Source organism: Phycodurus eques, chromosome 2, assembly GCF_024500275.1.
Source record: "Phycodurus eques isolate BA_2022a chromosome 2, UOR_Pequ_1.1, whole genome shotgun sequence".
NCBI classification, from domain to species: Eukaryota; Metazoa; Chordata; class Actinopteri; order Syngnathiformes; family Syngnathidae; genus Phycodurus; species Phycodurus eques.
In genome coordinates, this window is record NC_084526.1 from 361172 (window position 1) to 372080 (window position 10909).

General features: G+C 43.7%; 1 protein-coding gene across 5 annotated transcripts in view; it reads right to left on the reverse strand.

Moving 5' to 3' along the window:
• pacsin3 (protein kinase C and casein kinase substrate in neurons 3) overlaps window positions 1–10333 on the reverse strand; it is a 72106-nt gene extending 61773 nt beyond the window's left edge. For 4 of the 5 annotated variants that reach the window (XM_061703932.1, XM_061703961.1, XM_061703923.1 and 1 more), the window contains exon 1: window positions 9855–10333. The gene's annotated coding sequence lies outside the window, so the exon portion shown is untranslated. The remainder of the gene's footprint in view (window positions 1–9854) is intronic. The other variant, XM_061703941.1, reaches the window with a different exon arrangement.
• Window positions 10334–10909: the final 576 nt, after the last annotated feature.

The window sequence follows — 10909 nt, forward strand, 5'->3', positions numbered from 1 at the left end:
TGATTCTTCTTCTTCTTCCTCCTCTGGAAGGTGAACCTTGGGCCCAATCTGAGGTCCTGAGCACTCTGGAGAAGGTTTTCGTCCAGGATATCCCTGTACTTTACCACATTCATCTTTTCTTCGATTGTAACCAGTCGTCCTGTCCCTGCAGCTGAAAAACACCCCCACAGCATGATGCTGCCACCACCATGCTTCACTGTTAGGACTGTATTGGACAGGTGATAATGATGATGCCTGTTTTCTCCACACATCATCTTTTCCTTTTGGCTTATCCCGTTAGGGGTCGCCACAGCACGTCATCCTTTTCCATGTAAGCCTATCTCCTGCATCCTCCTCTCGAACACCAACTGTCATCATGTCTTCCCTCACGACATCCATCAACCTTCTCTTTGGTCTTCCTCTAGCTCTCTTGCCTGGCAGCTCCATCTTCATCATCCTTCTACCAATATACTCACTATTTTTCCTCTGGACGTGTCCAAACCATCGAAGTCTGCTCTCTCTAACTTAGTCTCCAAAACATCGAACCTTGGCTGTCCCTCTGATGAGCTCATTTCTAATTTTATCCAACCTGGTCACTCCGAGCGCGAACCTCAACATCTTCATTTCCGCCACCTCCAACTCTGCTTCCTGTTGTCTCTTCAGTGCCACTGTCTCTAATCCGTACATCATGGCTGGCCTCACCACTGTTTCATAAACTTTGCCCTTCATCCTAGCAGAGACTCTTCTGTCACATAACACACCTGACACCTTCCTCCACCCGTTCCAACCTGCTTGGACCCGTTTCTTCACTTCCTGACCACATTCACCATTCCTCTGGATGGTTGACCCCAAGTATTTAAAGTCCTCCACCCTTGCTCTCTTTTCTCCCTGTAGCCTCACTCTTCCCCCACCACCCCTCTCATTCATGCACATATATTCTGTCTGACTTCGGCTAATAGTCATTCCTCTTCTTTCCAGTGCATACCTCCATCTTTCCAACTGTTCCTCCAGCTGCTCCCTGCTTTCACTGCAGATCACAATGTCATCTGCAAACATCATGGTCCACGGGGATTCCAGTCTAACCTCATCTGTCAGCCTATCCATCACCACTGTCCTGTATTATTCTAACATACTTCTCTGCCACTCCAGACTTCCGCATGCAGTACCACAGTTCCTCTCTGGGTACTCTGTGTTGGATTTATCTCACCAAACATTATAATGAATAAACACAAAAGGAATGAAGACGTTGGTCATTTTACTCATGAGGAGGGCGCATGGGAGATTGTTCAGGTTACAGCCTCTCAACACGCTCTAAACAATCTCCCCAGTCGCTCCTACATTTATTTGAAAATAGGAGGGTTCTACAAGACATAATGTTCTAAGCATTAAGACACAACACAAAACATAGGACCAGCCGACACCTGTCCCGTCCCCGACCACATCCGATCACGTCCTTGGTCAAGGCGCCCTCAAATGTTGCTGAGTCATCTTATTGAAGGCGAGACATTATTCTATCTAAATATTGTTCATAATACTAATACAAGCTACTAATGCAAAATACTAATGCAAGCTAAGCAAATAAATGATAACTACTAAAATATATCTAACACTCTGTCATAGGCTTTCTCTAGACCTACAAAGACACAATGTAGCTCCTTCTGACCTTCTCTGTATTTTCCATCAACATCATCAAGGCAAATAATGCATCTGTGGTACTCTTTCTAGGCATGAAACCATACTGTTGCTCGCAAATACTCACTTCTGTCCTAAGTCTAGCCTCCACTACTCTTTTCCACAACTTAATTGTGTGGCTCATAAACTTTATTCCTCTATAGTTCCCACAGCTCTGCACATCACCCTTGTTCTTAAAAATGGGCACCAGCACACTTTTCCTCCATTCCTCAGGCATCGTCTCATGTGCTAGAATTCTATTGAACAAGCTGGTCAAAAACTCCACAGCCACCTCTCCTAGATGCTTCCATACCTCCACAGGAATGTCATCAGGACCAACTGCCTTTCCATTTTTCATCCTCTTTAATGCCTTTCTAACTTCCCCCTTAGTCATCATTCCCACTTCCTGGTCCACCACACTTGCCTCTTCTACTCTCCCTCCTCTCTCATTTTCCTCATTCATCAACTCCTCGAAGTATTCTCTCCATCTATCTAGCACACTACTTGCACCAGTCAACATATTTCCATCTCTATCCTTAATCACCCTAACCTGCTGCACATCCTTCCCATCTCCATCTCTCTGTCTGGCCAGCCTGTATAGATCATTTTCTCCTTCTTTAGTGTCCAACCTGCCATACATGTCATCATATGCCTCTTGTTTGGCCTTTGCCACCTCTACCTTTGCCCTGTGTCGCATCTCAATGTATTCCTTTCGCCTCTCCTCGGTCCTCTCAGTGGCCCACTTCTTCTTAGCTAACCTTTTTCCTTGTATGATTTCCTGAGTTACACCACCAAGTCTCCTTCTCTCCTTTCCTGCCAGAAGATACACCAAGTACTCTTCTGCCTGCCTCTCTGATCACCTTGGCTGCAGTGGTCCAGTCTTCTGGAAGCTCCTCCTGTCCACCGAGAGCCTGTCTCACCTCTTCCCGAAAAGCTGCACAACACTTGTCCCGTCTCAGCTTCCACCACATGGTTCTCTGCCCTGCCTTTGTCTTCCTAATTTTCCTCCCCATCACCAGAGTCATCTTACACACCACCATCCTATGCTGTCTAGCCACACTCTCCCCTACCACTAAATTACAGTCGGTAACCTCCTTCAGATTACATCGTCTGCACAAGATGTAATCCACCTGTGTGCTTCTACCTCCGCTCTTGTTGGTCACCCTATGTTCGTGCCTCTTCTGGAAAAAAGTGTTCACTCCAGCCATTTGCATCCTTGTTGCAAAGTCTACCACCCTCTGTCCCTCCAAGTTCCTTTCCTGGATGCAGTACTTACCCATCACTTCTTCCTCACCCCTATTTCCTGCATCAACATGTCCATTACAATCTGCATCAATTACGACTCTCTCTCCGTCTGGGACGCTCAGAACTACTTTGTCTAGCTCCTTCCAGAATTTCTCTTTCACCATAGCCACTAATCACATTTCACATAACACCCTCAATTTCAAATTTCAGCCTCATCACTCGATCTGATATTCTTTCCACCTCCAAGACATTCTGAGCCAACTTTTCTTTTAAAATAAGCCCGACTCAATTTCTCTTTCCATCTACACCATGGTAAAATAATGTAAACCCTGCCCCTAAACTTCTAGCCTTACTGCCTTCCCACCTGCTCTCCTGGACACAGAATGTATCAACCTTTCTCCTAATCATCATGTCAACCAACTCCCGAGATTTTCCTGTCATTGTCCCAACATTCAAAGTCCCCACATTCAGTTCTAGGTTCTGTGCTTTCCTCTTCTCTTTCTGCCGAAGAACCGGACGGTGATCTCGGAAAGATTGTTTCTTGAGACCTCCGTGGCTAGTCCTCTTTTCTGCAATATCCAGGCCGGCCATCTAAAAAAGGTAAGGGAGCCTGTTTATTCAAATTCTCCTGATTTGTTACCAATTTAATTTGTGATATTGTGAAATGACGAGTGGACCGAAATTTTGTTGAGAATAATCAGGAGCTCAGTAAAGGTGTATTTATCAGTCAGTATTGGTAAAAGCGCGTGTGGGATCGCATCGGATTTGGAATCCGTAGTTTAAGCGTGTGAGTCTCCGTGAGGGGTTGAGCGGACTCCCCTACGTTGAGTTATTCCGTAGGGTGGAGGCGAGTCTCCCCTACGTGAGTCTATCAATCACCCCAGAGACGGGGGTCGGTTGGACCACCCGGTTCGACAAGGCTTGCGAACCCTGTAGAAAATTACAGGAAAAAAAAAAACATTTAAAAAAAATAAAAAAAATACAACCCCAATTCCAATTAAGTTGGGACATTGTGTTAAACGTAAATAAAAACAGGATACAATGATTTTCAAACCATGTTCAACCTATATTGAATTGAGTACACGACAAAGACAAGATATTTAATGTTCAAACTGATAGATTTTATTGTTTTTAGCAAATAATAATCCATCCATTTTCTGAGCCGCTTATCCTCACTTGGGTCGCGGGCATGCTGGAGCCTATCCCAGCTGTCATCGGGCAGGAGGCGGGGTACACCCTGAACTGGTTGCCAGCCAATCGCAGGGCACATACAAACAGACAACCATTCACACTCACATGCACACCTACAGTCAATTTAGAGTCTCCAATGTATGCATGTTTTTTGGGATGTGGGAGGAAACCGGAGTGCCCGGGGAAAACCCACGCAGGCACGGGGAGAACATGCAAACTCCACACAGGCGGGGACGGGGATTGAACCCGGGTCCTCAGAACTGTGAGGCTGACGCTCTAACCAGTCGCCCACCGTGCCGCCCAAATAATAATTAACTAGGAAATTTTTATAGCTGCAACACATACCAAAAAAGCTGGGACTGGGTCATGTTTACCACTGTTACATCACCTTTTCTTTTAAAAACATTAAATAAACATTTGGGAACTGAGGACGCTAATTGTTGAAGCTTTGTAGCTGGAAATGGGAGACAGGTCTGGACTGCATGCAGGCCAGTCTAGTACCCGCACTCTTTTACTACAAAGCCACACTGTTGTAACACGTGCAGAATGTGGTTTGACACTGTCTTGCTGAAATAAGCAGGGGCGTCCATGAAAAAGTCGTTGCTTGGATGGCAGCATATGTTTCTCCAAAACCTGTATGTACCTTTCAGCATTAATGGTGCCTTCGCAGATCTGTAAGTTACCCACGCCATTGGCTTTTACACAGCCCCATACCATCACAGATGCTGGCTTTTGAACTTTGCGTCCATAACAGTCCGGATGGTTCTTTTCCTCCTTGGCCCGGAGGACACAATAGCCACAATTTCCAAAAACAATTTAAAATGTGGACTCGTCAGACCACAGAACACTTTTGCACTTTACATCAATCCATCTTAGATGAGCTCAGGCCCAGAGAAGCCGGCGGAGTTTCTGGGTGTTGTTGATAAATGACTTATGCTTTGCATAGTCGAGTTTCAAGTTGCACTTACGGATGTAGTGCCAAAGTGTATTTACGGACATTGGTTTTCTGAAGTGTTCCTGAGCCCATGTGGTGATATCCTTTACATATTGATGTCGATTTTTGATGCACTGCCGTCTGAGGGATCGAAGGTCACGGGCATTCAATGTTGGTTTTCGGCCTTGCCGCTTCTATGCTTGTGAATGACTGAGCAATCCAGGGAAGCTCCTTTTATCCCCAATCATGGCACCCACCAGTTCCCAATTAGCCTGTTCACAGGTGTTTGATGAGCATTCCTCAACTTTCTCAGTCTTTTTTGCCACCTGTCCCAGCTTTTTTGGAACATGTTGCAGCCATAAAATTCTAAGTTAATGATGATTTGCTCAAAACAAAGTTTATCAGTTTGAACATTAAATATCTCGTCTTTTTAGTGTATTCAATTACATATAGGTTGAACATGATTTTCAAATCATTGTATTCTGTTTTTATTTATGTTTAACACAACGTCCCAACTTGTATGCGTTGTATATAAACTTTGATTTTAACTTTTGTGTGTTTTGATTTGTTATAACGGAGTTCACGTGGAAAGGAGAAAATATTAAGATTGATTTCGAGGGTATAGAAGATGGTAAAATTACAGTAGGAGAACAAATTATGTTAATGTGGCCGTATTTTAAGGAAAATATCCCCAGGGATAAGGAGGGAAGGTCGAAGGCCATCGAAAAGATGAAAACTATGTTGGAAGAATGTCAAATACGAGGCTGAGGTCAACAGGGTCCGGGCTTGGCTTAGGGAAATGGAAAATTGTGGGCAGCAGAAAGAGGCGATAGAGGGTGACAAGGAGGATGTGGAGGGCCCTGAAGGAAAGAGTTCTGGTAAGACAATAAATAGGAGAAAAAACAGGAAATTCCAGGGGCGCCTAATGGTTTGTTCTCCACATCCACACCAACGTATGTATACTCCTTTTAGTGTGTCTGACTGCACATGTTTAAGTGAAAAACCTCCTCCCCCGACTGGGGGAGGTGCAATTCTTATGCAAATATTTACTGACGCTACATAGGGAACTGCGTTGGCAATGGGTGACTTGAGGGCCATTGTAGGAACAAAACTGACACATCAGGAGCTTCGGTCCCTGGAAGACATCGCTGACACTACTGAATATCACGACGATCATCCTCTGGACGGGCGTATTCTCGGTGGGATCGTGTCGCCATGTGTGAAATGTTTCCTGCCCCACTCGGGCCTCTTGCAAACTGTCTTTCAGATGGGTGAGCAGGAGACAGGCCTTGCTTACTTGTCGCGCACGCGCCAAGACTGGGCCGAGGCTTCAGGAGGTGATCCGTTAGTTAGTCCAGTGATGACTAAGCTTTACAGGGAGGCAGTGCTCAGAGGAGCACCCCGGCCAGTGGCCGATTCCATGAAACACAATGACTATGACTACAGTGACACCTGCTGATTGGAAAACACACTTTTTGCATCACTTAGCACGACATATTGAAAAATAAAAGACTAAGACAGATAAAAATGCTGTACTGAAAAAAGAATTGATATATTTACAGGTGTTGGAGGCAAGAGAGCAAATTCTCAGTCCATTAAAAAAAGAGAAGCAACTGGTGCAGCAGAAGTCCATGACTGCCGCTCCACCTGCCCCGGGTCGGACTCCCTGTGAGGCGCAGGTTTACCAATCGGAACCACCACGCAGACCAGCTAGCGGGGACATGGACTTTGAGCGAGAGGGAGGGGTGTAGTTTGGCCGGGGGTGCCAGATGGGTCGGGTTTTAACTGTGGGGGATGGGGGCACTGTGCGAAGAGTTGTCTGTACAGGGGGATGACCTAGGCTGGGTGTTCCTGTGATGCCGTGCCTCCACAGCTTCAGTGGCTAGGCACATCACAACCTCCACTTCTGCTTTATCAACAACCGCAGGTTTTTAATTTACTTAGCTAACGGTTTCTTTTGTTTGGCATTGGTTACGCTGACCTGACTCTTCCAAGCCTTTTTATTTGGGTGTTTCTGAGAAATTAACCACGACGTGTCGTGTGCTTTTTCAGATGGGGGATGGTGAAAGACATATCCTTTTGTAAATAAGTGTACAGTTGGACCAGACTGAAATATATACATATACATATATACACACTTATATATATATATATATATATATGTATGTGTGTGCGTGTGTGTGTGTGTGTGTGTGTGTGTGTGTGTGATAGCAGGAGGCAACTTAAGCGCCCGGGCAGCAATTTTGGGGTATCAGTGTCTTGCTCAAGGACACTGCAGCAGTTTGTCTGGGGAATGTTGGTAGATGGTCCGGTCGGGGTCTTGAATCTAGGACCCCACAGTGGCAGGTGATGATTTTAACCATTGGGCCACGGCTGACCCTGATACATGTACAATATAATACAAAATATATTAATGTATATTAATTTATTTCAGTGTCTCCTCGCTAGCTTCCAATCATTTTAAATTTCTTTGTTTAATCAGATTTCAGTTTCTGCGTCTGGGCATGTCAATGTAATCTGCCTGGGGTCTTGATAATTCCCATCACTGGTTTAGGAAAAATAGGCACTATGAACAGTGGTTGTCTTCTTAGCCAATCAGATGTCATATGAAATACAAATAACAATATAACTTTAAGAACATAACTACTAGCTACTCGCTTCGGCCTCCAAAACTCCGACCAAATAAAGTGTCAATTCGTGTATCAACTTCTCCTTGAAAGGTTTTCTCCATTGGAGGGACGTGTTCGCCAACTAGATCTGAATACTTTGGTAACTGTAGATGTGGCGGGCACACCTGATATATGTATATGTGTATATATATATATATATATATATATATATATATATATATATACACACATGCATGTGTATATTCCAATGAAATTCGGACGTTGTATTAAACATAAATAAAAACAGAATACATCCATTTTCTGAGCCGCTTATCCTCGCAAGGGTCACGGGCGTGCTGGAGCCTATCCCAGCTATCATCAGGCAGGAGGCGGGGTACACCCTGAACTGGTTCCCAGCCAATCGCAGGGCACATACAAACAACCAACCATACGCACTCACATTCACACCTACGGGCAATTTAGAGTCTTCAATTAACCTACGATGCATGTTTTTGGGATGTTGGAGGAAACTGGAGTGCTCGCAGAAAACTCACGCAGGGAGAACATGCAAACTCCACACAGGCGGGGCCGGGGATTGAACCCAGGTCCTCAGAACTGTGAGGCAGTCGCTTAATTGAATACACTACAAAGACAAGACATTTCATATTCACACTGACAAACTTAATTGTTTTTTGCAAATAATCATAAACTTAGAATTTTATGGCTGCAACAGTTTTAGGACAATGTTCCTCAATGTACAATTGAAAGGAATTTAGCAATTTCATCATCTACGGTCCATAATATCGTCAAACGGTTCAGAGAATCTGGAGAAATCATTGTATGTAAGTGAATGCCCGTTACCGTCGACCCCTCTGGTGGTACTGCATCAAAAACTGACATCAATGTGTAGAGGATATCACCACATGGGCTAAGGAACACTTCAGAAAACCATTGTCAGCAGATACAGTTCAGCGCTACATCCGTAAGTGCAACTTGAAACTCTACTATGCAAAGCAAAAGCCATTTATCAACAACACCCAGAAACGCCGCTGGCTTCTCTGGGCCCGAGCTCATCTAAGATGGACTGATGCAAAGTGGAAAAGTCTTCTTTGGTCCGACGAGTCCACATTTCAAATTGTTTTTGGAAATTGTGGACGTCGTGTCCTCCGGGCCAAAGATCAAAAGAACCATCTGGACTGTTATGGACGCAAAGTTAAAAAAACAGCCTCTGTGAAGGCACAATTAATGGTGAAAGTTACATACAGGTTTTGGAGAAATATATGCTGCCATCCAAGCAACGTCTTTTTCATGGACGTCCCTGCTTATTTCAGCAAGACAATGCCAAACCACATTCTGCACGTGTTACAACATTGTGGCTTCGTAAAAGAGTGCAGTTACTAGACTGGCCTGCCTGCAGTCTAGACCTGTCTCCCATTGAAAATGTGTGGCGCATGATGAAGCGTAAAACACAACAACGGAGACCCTGGACTGTTGAAAAGCTGAAGCTGTACATCAAGCAAGAATGGGAAAGAATTCCACCTACAAAGCTTCAACAATTAGCGTCCTCAGTTCCCAAACATTTATTGAATGTTGTTAAAAGAAAAGGTGATGTAACAGTGGTAAACATGACCCTGTCCCAACTTTTTTGAAATGTGTTGCAGCAATAAAATCCTAAGTTAATGATTATTTGCTAAAAACAATAAAGTTTATCAAATTGAACATTAAATATCTTGTCTTTGTAGTGTATTCAATTAAATATAGGTTGAACATGATTTGTAAATCATTGTATTCTGTTTTTATTTGTTTAACACAACGTCCCAACTTCATTGGAATTGGGGTTTTATATATACACACACAAACATTTCACTGCAACAATTTAAGTTAATATGCCAGGGCATTTTGTGGTCGCTTAAAAAAATTATACCTGACATGTTTTATCATACACTTTTATCATGCACTTGTTAAAATTAGTGTTAATTAAAAAATTAACAGTAATGCACAAATGATGTGAATTGTACCTCGGCACCTTATAAGAGAACAAAAGAACAGTGACTCAATGATTACATCACACACGTCGTCGTAGAACAAGCATAATCAAGCGCCATATGCCAGCATTTGGTTCAGGCGGGCTTTAACAAAGACATGTTGTTGTTGTTGTTGTTTTCCAATACGACAGTACAAATGCAACGTCGTCACCATGTGCTCAGTCAAGTGAAGTTGCTTACCTGTTTCCCTCCGAGCTGGAGGAACAAACCAGACGTAATATCCACCTGGGGCCGCCGCAGTTGCTTCTTTCCCAGGCTGACGCTTCAATAATCAGATGTTAATAACTCGGTTGGGGTCCAATGTTGTGTTGTCTTCACTTGTAAACCTTCATCCTCTCGTTTTACTCCACGGTGACCCGATGACGTCCCCCTGCGGCCATTTTTACGACGTTAAGGTCTTACTTTAAGATGTTCGCCGCCTGGGCGTCACCTCTTCGGTTAAAACACTGAGTGGTATTTCACCAAACCATGTGTGCTTACCTATAAAAGTTTACGCAATCGGTTTTAAGCGGTAAGATAACGAGGCGTCCTCCTTCCACAACCCTGACTGGCGTAATCAAATTCTGCACGCCTCAATATCCATTCATCCTATTACACTTTTAACACTTCACTGTCTGTACTTCGCGCTGCGGTGCTGCCTTCGATGACCGTCGGGCAAACAACTTCAATCCGAATGCACTTCACTCAGCACCAATTCTTGTTTAGTCTGCACTCAGACAGACAGATAGACAGACAGACAGATAGGCAGACAGACAGACAGATAGATAGATAGATAGATAGATAGATAGATAGATAGATAGATAGATAGATAGATAGATAGATAGATAGATAGATAGATAGATAGATAGATAGATAGATAGATAGATAGATGAGACGACAAATTTTACATAGCTTTACAGCCACCTATTGGTTTCAAGGTGCAACAGCAAGTAAAGGTTCCACAGGAAAAACAGGTCATTGAAGTCGTGCCATACACTCCATTTTCACTGACCTTGTTTAACCATCTACCACAACTTCAAGTAAATTCAGCCTCTAATGTAGGTCAACAATGATACAGGCATACATAATAATAAAAGAATTGCTGGGTCAGTGCAAAAATCATTGCACCGGACTATTGCAATATTAGTCATTCGAACTGCTCTAAGTGCGAGAGGACTCTGCGTCTTTTTGCACAATTGTCAAAAAAAAATAAAAATGTACCGGCATTACCAGATAACTAGCAACCCTTTACTGCT